The 12685-nt window shown below is 35.1% G+C and overlaps 1 non-coding gene across 1 annotated transcript; it reads right to left on the bottom strand.

The window, feature by feature from the left end:
• Positions 1-11847: 11847 nt before the first annotated feature.
• On the bottom strand, positions 11848-11954 carry LOC116111648. The gene has a single exon (XR_004125108.1). It is a non-coding gene; the product is annotated as a small nucleolar RNA R71 (small nucleolar RNA).
• Between the last annotated feature and the right edge of the window lie 731 nt (positions 11955-12685).

The following is a 12685-nucleotide window of genomic DNA, read 5'->3' as shown; positions in this document are numbered from 1 at the left end:
TTCACAAACAAAGAATTGATCTCAAAATTTTAAAAATATAATATATTTATAGAATCAAATTCCATAGGCTCACTTTTCAAACTATTCTCCACTAATGTAGAATGATCACACTACCTCAGATCAATAGGTCTTTATTAAGCTTGTAATGTTAGGTTAGGTATGAGGTTATGAAAGAACGGAAAAGATAAGCAAAAATAAGAGACTCAATCCTATTTCTTCAAACACTTTCATTCAAGCACCACCATTCTTCTTTACACCCAACTTTCACCCTTCATCAAAAATAATTTCATTGCATCATTTATACTTTGCAATGTTTCTCAAAGATTTCCTTTTTGTCTTTCTTTCTGTCTTCTTCGTTTTTCTTTCCTTTTTTTTTTTTTTTCTTTCAATTTTTTTTTTCATTGAAGAAGAAAAAGAAAACTAAAAACGCTACCTCAACTCTTGATTAAAAGCACTCCACAACCCCCAACCTATTCTTTTGAGCACATTTGGAAAAATTGACAATTTTCACAAACCTTCACCCTATTTCTTTAATACTCTCACCAATCTTGTACTTAGATTAAGTCTCTTAAACATTAAAGGGTAGGAATGTGTTTTTGGCTCAAAATAATGGTGGGTTAATGTAGGTTACATGAAAGAAAATCAAGGCTAAATGTGTTAATAATGGCTCAAAGGGGTAACTAGTGATAATTTAAAAAAGGGTTGGCTTGAAAGGCTCAAACGATCCAAAGATAGACTAAATCATATCCTAAATAATGTGCATTCTAGGATTTCGTCTCAAGTAGTTATCAAGTGAGTTCTAGAATTGTTGAGATCACAAAAATGTCTATGAAAATCATACATAACAACATCACTAAGCCTTAAGACTAACCAACCAAATCATACCACATAGCAGAGAATCTCAAACTAGATGAAACTAATTATTCAAAATACCTTTAAACCTAAGCAACATTTAACATCTTCTAAACATCACATGTTATCACAATTTAATCATATCATTGACACATAATTAATCCGAAAAACTAAACAATTTAATCCTAAAAACATGCAAAACAGGAAAAAAAAAAAATCACCCAAATTCATAATTTAACAAAAATAAATAGGAACCTTCCCTCACCCTCACCCCCACCCCACCCCCAACCTAATATCTACATTGTCCCCAATGTAGCAAAAAAAAGAGAAGGAAAAGAAGTTACCCCCCTTTTTAATATTGAAGTGTGAAGATGCGTGAAATTCGTTCACCGCTCTTGTTTCGTTTCATCAACTGTATCAAATTCTATCAAAACAAAGAAACTCATGGTGTTCATCATTGGCAACACACATCCCCAGTTAAATAAATGAATTAGAGTAACAAAACACAAACTAAACAACGTCTAAATCTAAAAAAAAAAAAAAAATGAAAAGGGGAAAGAAAATGAAAATAAGTGAAAAATCAAGGGTGCCTCCCATATAGCGCTGGTTTAACGTCATTAGCTCGACGTCATGACTTTCTCAACCATATTCTTCTGTATTTAAAGTGTTTCGGAGGAGGTCTAACCTTCAAAAGTAGGTTCCTACACAATGAAAGGTAGAAGCTTCTCATTAGATAAGGGAAGGAAATATAAGAAAGAGCATACCTGGATTTTTCTTTAGAAGAAAATTAAGCAATGTGACAATTGCTTCTATTTCCTTTCCTATGTCATGTCTTCTTTAGACTTTCTAGGTTCCTCGGCCACCCAACCATCCCATATTGCAACATCCAATGGATCTTCACTTTTGAGCTCGAACATTTGCTTAAGTGATTGTTTAGTTCTTTGGAGTCAATCGCCCTATCTCCTCATTATTAGACGCTTTTGTTCCATCTTGAATCAACTCATCTTAGTTTTGTCAGCGTTGATTGGTTTCATATGAGCTTTCAAGTTGTTCCCACTTTTCACTATTATAGCACTAACATTCCCTAGGGTTGATCAGGGTTCTTGTGCCTCTAGTCTTCCAACGGTAGTGCAAACTGACTAAATTGGCTCTCAAAATTTTGATTGACATTTCGTATATTGTTGGAACTTGAGATTCTCTTGCTGAAATTGAAGAGGTCTCGTGGCTAAGGAATTTACTAGGTCCTCCAAAGATGTGCATTGAGATTGTGGAGCATTTTGTGGCATTGCTTGATATGGTTGTGAGACTCTGGGTATGAAAAACCAAGTAGATAGGTAGGGGCAGAATCGGTGGTTTCCCAAATAGCTAAGGTCGGGGTGATGCCTCCATATGGCTGATTGTAGGTGTTGGCGAATGGGTCATACCTTTGCCCTTGTGACCTTGAAATCCTCCCACAGCGAAATCTTGAAAGGTAGGGCACATGTTGGTAGGATGACCAACGTTAGAGCAAATGTCGCATGTTAACTTGTTGAAATGCCAATTGTTGCACAAGTGCAGCCAAGGTGCTCAAATGCTGCTCAATATTAGTAGCCATCCCTCGTGATCAGAATGAAAAAAAATAATTAAAACTGAAAAAAAAATAATAACAAAAAAACTAATTAAGTTAATCAAAATCCCCAGTAACACGGCACCAAAAATTGATGCGTGCAAATGCAAACCTAATTTACCTCACTAAATTCTAATGCAAAGTCGTGTAGCACAGAGCAGGTAAGGGTCTTTCCCACAGAGGATTTGTGAACTTAATTAATTAGTGCTTCTAACGGCGTTTGTCACGAATTATCAGCCAAAACTAAAAAGAACTCAAAGCAAACATGTAAATCAAGCAATAATGATGATAGAGAAATCAATAGAGAAACTAGATTGAAGGTTTATTCGCCACCACTAGACATGAATTACATAAAATAAAAGCACTCTTTAACTTTTTACCCTTTTAATCACATCAGCTCAGAAAATACCAAACGTTGATAAGTTCTATCTCTCCTTACTGAGTCGTTGGATTAGACACGGTCATAACCCAATTCCCTATTTATTAGATAACCTAGGATACGATCTCTAGATTCAAAGTAATAAAAGCATTAAGTTACGAGAGACCTACTGAATCAAGACTAAACTCATACTGTCGGTTTAGTTATCTTGAGTGATTACCCCCCATGTATGTAGGCATACACTTTACCACTAGTTATTTAGGTTAATAAAACGATTCCGTACTAAACAACCTAAATTGGCATTAATAGATTAATCCTAACAATTTAATTGGCCACTTAAACAATTAGAAGAATCTAGTTAAACCCTATTTTCAAAGAAATAATCACATAACCAAGAGGGATCAAAAGATAAAAAGATGCAAATTTTATTGAACACAAGACATGTCTAGGGTCTTGAAATCACCCTCAATCACAAAAGAATTAGTTCTTCATGAATAAATATGAGAACCTCATTGTATTATTCATAACAAATAATAATAACAAAGAAGAAGAAAAACTTAGTGAAACTTGGTTGGATTAATGAAGTTGATGATGATCTCCTCCAATTCTTCTTGTCCAAGCCTTCTTTAATCTCCCTTTTTCTTTTGTTCTTGAATAATCTTGGTTCTCTCTTTTTTTATCTCTAAAAGAATTCCTGCAAAATAATGCTAAAACACTTCTATTTATATCCCAAAAGGGTTAGGGTTTTGTTTTCCTTAATTCTAGTTAGTTTAGGACTCTTAAAACCCTATTTTCCTAGTAAAAAATGGAAAAAAAGTTCCCAGTTGTCATGACTGTGCCGCGGCACTGTGCTGCGGCACAGTAGCTACTGGAAAAAGTGTGCCACGTCACAGTAGCTACAGGTCTTCTTCCCGCATCATTCCACTATTCTTCAGAGATTGTGATTTTTGAACTTTATACGATGGAGTTTGGAAAAGTGTTAAACATATGAAATGTAGCCCTTTGAATTATATTTCCAACGGTCTAAGAATCATCTTAATCTGAGTTCTACAGCTCAAGATATTTTCAAAATACCAAGGCATGCTCAAGTTGAAACGTAATCTAGAATCTTCTCTTTACTTCAACTTCCATAACTTCTTCAATTCAACTCCGATTTTTGATCCGTTTGTTTCCAGCCATCAAAAATTCTCTCGCCAACATCATCTCTCATCCGAATATTATTTTTGAGCATTATTCCCTGAAAACACAACAAAAATACCCGTGATCCTGAAAAGTACGTTTATGAAACAATTAAGTTAATTCATGCAAATTAATCCTAATTTCCAACAAATGATACCTGTAAACCACTAAGTATAAGTGTATTTTCAAGCACTTATCATCCATAAGTTAGCTACAAATGGCATGTATGATGAATGCATATGTAATGTTTATGTATGTTCAAGGAAGATGTTATCCTTTATGAATGCATTATAAGATAACGTGTATAGCCTAGTTTAGTTGACTTATGGAGGGTTTATGAAATCTTAAAGAAAGGTTTTCATGAGTTTCCTGAGGCATAAGGGCAAGATCAGAGTAATGGTATATAAGTTCCATGAGTCTCTTAGGGCGTAAGGCCAAGACCACAATAATGGTATATGAGTTCCATGTGTCTCTTGAGGTGTGAAACCAAGATTAGAGAAATGGAAATTTTGTGGAAACCATCAGTCCTTTGAGGTGGTAATCAAGAACAAGGTAATGGTTCAAATGAATCCGATCGGTTCATAAAGATAAACGAAATGTCAAATACCTAAATAAAAGAAATAGGCATGTCATGTTTGTGAATGTTGCATGAGTCATATATGTTTAGTGTTTTATGATGTTTTAAATATACTATGACTTATGCGTATAACCAAGTCAATGTGAATATCATGACTATGATTTATGACATTGACAATGAATAATATGTTGTGAATTTATGAACATTTTGTATGTGTAAGAAATCCATGAAAGTTAGAATAACCATATTCCCTTACTGAGTGATTAGCACTCATGTTTATATGTTTTGCAGGTAAGGATTACGACATGAAGCTGGGAGAGGATTCCAAGGCACCCTACGAGCATGAAGGGATGCTGTTATGGGATTTTGAGAACTTGGTTTTAATGATGACTATTGAATGGTTTTGCTAGTATTTAGTGAAGTAATTATGTTTATATTTCATAATGTAGTAAATATGTTCATGTTCTATAATGGAGTAAATATGTTTGTGTTAATAAAGGAAATAAAATTGCTAGTAAAGTTTTTAAAGTGTATATGTTCTAGTAATTATTACTATGCATTTCATAATTTACTCCAAGAAAGAAAACTATATTATTTTACTTGTACAATGAATTTATTATAGTTTAGAAATAAAAGAAAAAAAAAACGTTTTTAAATTACAGGTTTATTCTTTAAATAGGGTTTTAAAACGAACTTATTTCCTAGGTGTGCGTTTTCCAGGTTCTCAATGGCCAAGGGATACTTAGGAAATACTCGGCTAGGGACGGGTTTTACATTACGTAGCTCTTGTGCTACTTGGGGTGGTTCACTTTGATCTATAGAGTGTTGAGTAACCTCCTCAAGATGCTCTACCACTTCTTGTGGCACATCTTCCCCTGCTTTGTCTAATGTATCTTGTGGTTCTAGAACTTTAACGAGTTTTACTTTTCTCCCACTAGTACTTCTTAGAAAAAAAAAATTTTCTAAGAAGACACTAGTTTGAGCGGCTAAAATTTTGCGCTCTTCTAGATGGTAGAAATAATACCCTTTGGTCTCCTTAGGATACCCCACAAAAATACATTTGTTAGATTTTGGGCCTAGCTTGTTCGAAGTCAATTTCTTGACATAAGCCTCACAATCCCAAATCCTTAGATAAGACAAGTTGGGCTTTTGCCCACTCCAGAGTTCATATGGAGTCTTATCAACATACTTTGATGGCACACGGTTAAGTACGTGGGTTGCAGTCTCTAGGGCATAACCCCAAAACAATGCAAGTCAATCACTAAAACTCATCATAGACCTAACCAAATCAAGTAAGGCCATACTCCTCCTTTCAGACACACCATTGTTTTGGGGTGTATACGGAGGGGTGAGTTGTAATCCTATCCCACACTCCTTTAGGTATTCAAAAAAATCCTGAGCTCAAGTATTCACCTACTCGATTCAACCGAAGAGCATTAATACTTTTGCCCATCATATTCTATACTTCATTCCTGAATTCTTTGAATTTATCAAAGGCTTTAGGTTTACATCTCATAACATAGACATAACTATATCTGCTAAAGTCATCAGTAAATGTGATGAAGTATGAATATCCACCTTGTAACACCCACATCAAGGTACGTAGCTTTACTTATGCCCTTATACCCTTAGTTGAATTTTGTTAAAGTTGTCTTGAAAAAGTGTGAAGAAAATCCCTTAAATTGTCATTAGGGGTAAAATGGTCTTTTCACTCATAATTAGTTGAAAATGTGGGGAGTGAAAAGAGATAGAATTTCATGGAGAATGCAATAAAAATGAGGGCATTATGGTAATTGACTAAGGGACATAGACAAAATTTCATAGAAAGTGCAAGGGTAAAATGGGAAACTATAAATAATATTATGTTATATCAAGAGTTGAAGAATGAAACCCTAGCCATTCTTCCTCCACTTTCACGCCACCTTAATCCCCAAATTCTCTCAATTTCTTCAATTCTTTTTCAAGGGAAATTCATAGATTTTGGGTTATTTTTAGTGGAATTTCAATCCCAAGCATCCTTAGGTAAGATCCTTGCACTAAGAACTGAGTTTTAATTTTTAAAGTGTTGAATTTTGATGATTTGTGTTCATAGGATTTAAGAGAAAGAGAGTTGGATCAAAGAAGAGTATTAAAGTGTTGGATTGCTCACATCTAAGGTAAGTAAATCCTACCCTAGTTATGATTGAAGCAATATTGTGTAGAGAATTTCTTTTATGCATATATGTGTTTTATATGAAGAATTGTTGATGGATTTGATGTTGAACGATGGTTAGAACTTATCCATGAGAATTAGTGTTTGTGTATTTGATGTTTGATGAGAGTTTGGATGAATTATGGAAGAATTGGAGTAGAAATTATGGAGTGTGCAATTTGGACAGGTTTGGCGTTAATCTTGGAAGATTTTGTTCCAAATTTTGGTGGCTTAGAAAAGAAGTAGAAGTGTAGCCAATTTAGAGCTTGGATGTGCACATAAATTGTTTGATGAAATGTCAAAGAGAAGTGCATGTATGAGTATGATTATGTGTTATTTTGAGATGAGTTTGTAGATGGTAGAGAATGACATGTTTGCATTCCATATTGCATTATTGCATCTAAACATGTGGATTTAGAATGAATCATAAGCATGAACCATCTACATGCATACATAGTCATGAGAGCATGAAAAAGCATTAAAGAATATTAAAAAGTAAATAGAAAGAAATGAGAATATTAAAGAAATTCAAATATGAATTTTTATTTAAAGAAGTATAAAAAGATAAAAGAAGAAAAGGTTGTTGCGATGGGGAACCTGTGAGTGACATAGCCCCGCATGCACGCCGCCTTTAGTGAGTGGCCTCAGAATTCAGAAAGAAGAATTCTACAGTCCGTTAGAAGTGCATGTGGATGAGGACTGTACCCAAAATTACATAATACACTCACACGGCCAAGGTACCAAATCCATGCCTCAACCGAGTCTGATCGGCAAGAAAGAAAGAAAGAATAGAAAGAAAGAAAGGAGAGAAAGAAAGAAAGAATAAAAATAAAGAAAGAACAGAAAGAAATAAAGACTAGAAAATAAAGAAATACAGAAAACAAAATAAGAAAAATAGAAAAGAAAATGCACATTCTATGCATTTGTGCATTTGCATCATATCTATGCATAATACCATGCCTATTATCTTGAGTAATGAGAAATTAGAAGTTGAGAAAGAATAGAGACAGAATAGAGAAAGAACAGAGAAAGAACAGAGAGGAATAGAGAAGTGTGATGTAAGGAAAGAAATTCAGCATTTAAGCAACGGAGAGAGAAGGGTAGCATAGCGGGTTTACTTACTGAGCAATTAGTGCTCACCCCATTGTTTTCAATGTTTTTGCAGGTAGTACGTGAGACGCGGTCACATGGAACGTCTAGAAGCGGAAGGGTTGGCGACATTGTCGAGATGCTATTTTGTGACTTTAGTATATTATGTAAAGATTTGCATATAAAGAAAAATTAATTATGGGCCCATTATTACATACTCATCTATATTTATAAATTTTCTTATAATATTATTTATTTTCTGAGTATAATAGCTAGAAAGAAAGTATTACACACCTCTGGCCTCAACTATTAGTGGACCACATACATCACTATGGATGATGCCTAGTAGTTCAGTAGCCCTTTCTCTTCTTCTTGTGAAAGGCGACTTGGTCATCTTGCCTAAAAGGCATGACTTGTAAGTAATTGATCTACCATACGCAACGGAAAACAAAAAAATCAATCGGTAAATCAATTACCTTTCTTTGCCTAGATCCGAGTATAGATTATACCGTTTACACATTTATAAACAAAAATCTGTATAAAGTAAATTCATTCAAGGATTAGAATACTTACGTACGTTTGGAGGCTCCCTCGAATATCTCTGATTTCAGACAGGAACACTGTTCATGGTTACTATTCACCATCTATTGTTCACGTGATTTTTTGCCAATCTATCCAAAGTAGGATTGTACTCACGGAAGTCCACACGAAGATAATCCGCAGAACCCTTGATTATTTTGCTAGAACAATTAAGGGCTTCAAGAATCAAGAAAGAAGAACAAGCGCTTCAAGAATCAAGAAAGAAGAACAAGAAAAGTTTTCTTCTTGAGAGAGAGAGATAGGGTGGCTAGGGTTTTAATTGAATGAATAATTCCTCTTGTTTTAATTTTAAGTTGCACTTATATAGTACAACAATTAAAACCCTATTCCATTTAGGAATAGCCATGGGCTCTGATAATCTTAGGATTATACTATTTTATCTATGTGTTTTGGTTGGATTTTAGATACTTCTTCTTAAATTTGTGCCTGAATTGCAACTTAATTTCATATATTTTATGTTTCAAGCCAAACCGTGCAGTTAGAGCAAAACTGAGCAGAATTGAGTTTTTGGACCTAGAATCAAGCAAATTTCAGAAATAGGGAAAATTCTTATTTGAATTGGAAGCGCTATGAAGCTTGTTCCTATTGGGGATCACTAAGATTGAAGATTCAAGCAAAAGCGGAATGCAGTTTTGTAATTTCAGAAAAGTTCACCATGGCGAAGTCTATTCTTCACCATGGCGAGAAAGTCTCGGGTCAGATAGTTCAATAAAATCCAACTCGATGCCACAGTGAAGTTTATTCTTTGCCGCGGTGAAAACTGTAAATTTTTAGTTTATTAAAATTGTGCGTTTTAATTGTATTGGAGGAGTTTTAGGGTTTTACGGTCGACTATTTAAGAAGGACTTGTTCATTTTCAAAAGGGGTTCAACACTGTTTGGAGGAAAAGAAGAGAGAAATTGGAGATTGAAAGCCTTTGGGTTCATCAAATAGGGAAGATTTTACCTTTTTCCCTTTTTCCAACATGTTGAACTCTATGTTTACAGTTTTTCTTAGGATTCCCTTTATTTTTAGTATGAACTAACTCACTTTTGGGTTAGGGTTTTGATGTAATTGGGAATTTAATGTCTAATCTATAAATTGATGTTGCTTTCACATTCTATTGCTTGGATTATGTATTTATTCTTGTTTTAATTGCAATTAATTGTTTAGAATGTTAAGACTGAGAAGTGATTCATATATTAGCTTCTTAGAGTAAATACCATTGACTGATTGAATGCTAGAGATAGGTTCGAAGATCCATGAAATCAAATTAGGATTCCACTTAGCTTAATGGACTTGGAACTATTAACCTTCAATTTGTAGGGTGCGGAAGCTTAGTAGGGATAAGTGATAATCCGAGATTTATACTGCTTTTATTAGGCTTTTTGGTTGGATTGTAGATACTTCTTAGTTCATTTTTGCCTGAATTGCTACTTAATTCTTTACATTTTTGTGTTTCAGGCCAAAATGGACATTTTGAGCAAATAATGAGCGAATTGGAGTTTCTGGACCCAGAAGTAAGCGGATCTCAGAAGTTGGGAGAGTTCTGAAGCAGAGTGAAGCACTATAAAGCTTGTTACATGGGAGAGCAGTGAAGATCGAAGACTCAAGAAAAGAAGCAAGCGGAGGGTAATTCTGTAATTTCAGAATTCTTCATGAAGGTTTGTCGCGGCGAAAACTTTTGAGCACGAGATTATTTTTTCCTCGTCGCTGCGGCGAAACTCTTTCTTTGCCGCGGCGAAGTCTGCGAATTTTAGTTTTTCCAAAACGCACAGTTTTATTTTAGGAAAGTTTTAGGTCTTTAAGCGAGGTATAAAAGAAAAACTTTACCATTTTCGTGGGGGTCGTCCAGTTTTCGTCTGTTCTCATTGAGTTTTGGATAGATTTGATTTTTAGAGAGAAGATTTGAGCTTGAATCTTGTGGATTCTTCAGCTAGGGGAGATCTCTACTCTTTTCTCTACATTTTAATATGTTGAACATTGTGTTTACTGTTCTCTTACTGTGTATTTTGATTTAGTTCTGAACTAACCCATTTTGGGTTAGGGTTTTGATTAAGTTCGAATTTCTATCGGTTAATGAATTAATTATTGCTATTTCCATATTCTATTGCATAGATTGTGTGGTTATTCTGTTTTTAATGGAATTTATTTGATGAATATGATGAGATTGAGAAATGAATCATATTGAGCTTCTTGGGTAATCACCATTGTAGTATTGAATGCTAGAGATAGATTTGAGAATCAATGAAATCAATCTAGGATTCCCTTAGCTTAATGAACTTGGATCTATTATTCTTCAATTTATTGGGTGCGGAAGTTTAATAGGGAAAAGTAGGAATTCATAGCCTAAGAAGGTATGTTTAACAACTTAGAGAATTCGATTTACAATTTGTGCATGTGAGTGTGGAATTAACGTAATCTGTAGAATTCATTCATAGAGTTCGAATGAAGTCAAAACCCTAACCGTTTGTTAAATTGATATTATTCTTACGTTTAAATTCTTTCTTCCATTAATTAGTTTTTAATACTTAGTAATTTTTGGTTCAGTTTTAGTTTTAATCTCTGCCATTAATCCAAACAAAGTTGGTTCCTCCAACTTGAAAAACACTTAGGAAAATTATTGCTTAGCAACCAATCCTCGTGGGAACGATACTCACTCATCACTTTATTACTTGTGTGACTAGTGCACTTGCTATTTATGCATGTCGTAGTTACAACGCATCAAGTTTTTGGCACTATTGCCGGGGATTGAGTTTTGTGTTAACATTACATTTTTCTTGTGTTAGCTAGATTGGAGCTTTATTTTTGCTTAATTGTTGTTTGTTTAATTTTTGTTATTCTTTTCGATTGGTTTGTGATCTTACTCTTTCTATTTTTCTGTGTAGTTTATGCGAAGAGCAAGACGTTAGCTAGTGGTTCCTGTTGATCCTGAGATTGAAAGAACCACTGGAAGACTTAACAGAAAAAGAAGAGAAAGAGAGGCTACAGTGGAACTAGAGGTTATAGTTGTTGAGATGGCAGAAAATAGAACACTAAGGGCGTTTTCAGTTCCCTCGGTTGATGGCAGTGGGTCGAGTATTACTAGACCAGCAGTACAAGCCAACAACTTTGAGATAAAGCCGGCAATCATCCAGATGATCAAGCAATCGGTACAATTTAGGGGAGATTTGAATGAAGATCCAAATCTGCACATTGCCAATTTTTTGGAGATTTGTGATACTTTCAAGTCAAACGGAGTGTCAGATGACGCCATCAAATTGAGACTATTCACGTTTTCATTGAAGGATAAGGCAAAGGGATGGTTGATGGCACTACCAACAGGAACGATTACAACATGGAACGATTTAGCATAGAAGTTCCTGACCAAATTCTTTCCTCCAGCAAAGTTGGCAAAGCTGAGAAATGATATCACATCGTTTCTACAAGAAGAGTCGGAATCATTGTATGAGGCTTGGGAGAGATACAAAGAATTACTGAGGAAGTGTCCACATCATGGGTTGCCAGTTTGGATGCAAGTCCAAACATTTTATAACGGATTGATGGTGAATGTGCAAACTATGGTGGATGTAGCATCAAGAGGAGCACTGCAAAAAAAGACTCCGGAAGAAGCTCACGAGTTGCTTGAAGTTCTGGCAAGCAACAATTATCAAAGACCTAATGAGAGGGTGCAACCGAAGAAATCTATGGGCCTTCATGAAGTTGATGCATATACAGCCATTTCAGCCCAACTGACAGCACTTCAGAAACAGTTAAGAAGCATGCAGGTAAATTCCATTCAAGCACCTCAACTAACTTGTGAATTTTGTGCAGGTAATCACGTGAGCAGCGAATGTCAAATGAGGAACCCGTTTGCTTTAGCATCATCATCGGAGCAAGTTAACTACTTGGCAGGAAAATCAATGGCAACTGAACAATCCGTACTCCAACACATATAATCCTAGTTGGTGGAATCATCCGAATCTATTTTGGGGCAATTAGAATCAGTAGAACAATCAATGGAACCAAAGAGCATTGCCAAACAACCAAACAGGGGTGAACAATCAATCAGGAGAGCAAAGAGTGACAAAATTGGAGGACATGTTTGGAAAGTTTATGCAAGAGACCACGGGTTTTATGAATGAGACAAGAACAAATTTCAGAAATCAAGGGGCGTCCATTCAAAACTTGGAGGTACAAGTGGGTCAATTGGCTGATAAGTTAAATGAGAGACCACAAGGCTCACTACCGAGC

This window comes from Pistacia vera, unplaced genomic scaffold (genome assembly GCF_008641045.1).
Source record: "Pistacia vera cultivar Batoury unplaced genomic scaffold, PisVer_v2 Contig647, whole genome shotgun sequence".
Taxonomy (NCBI): domain Eukaryota; kingdom Viridiplantae; phylum Streptophyta; class Magnoliopsida; order Sapindales; family Anacardiaceae; genus Pistacia; species Pistacia vera.
The sequence above is the reverse complement of the archived record's forward strand: the minus strand, read 5'-3'. Positions and strand labels throughout refer to the sequence as shown.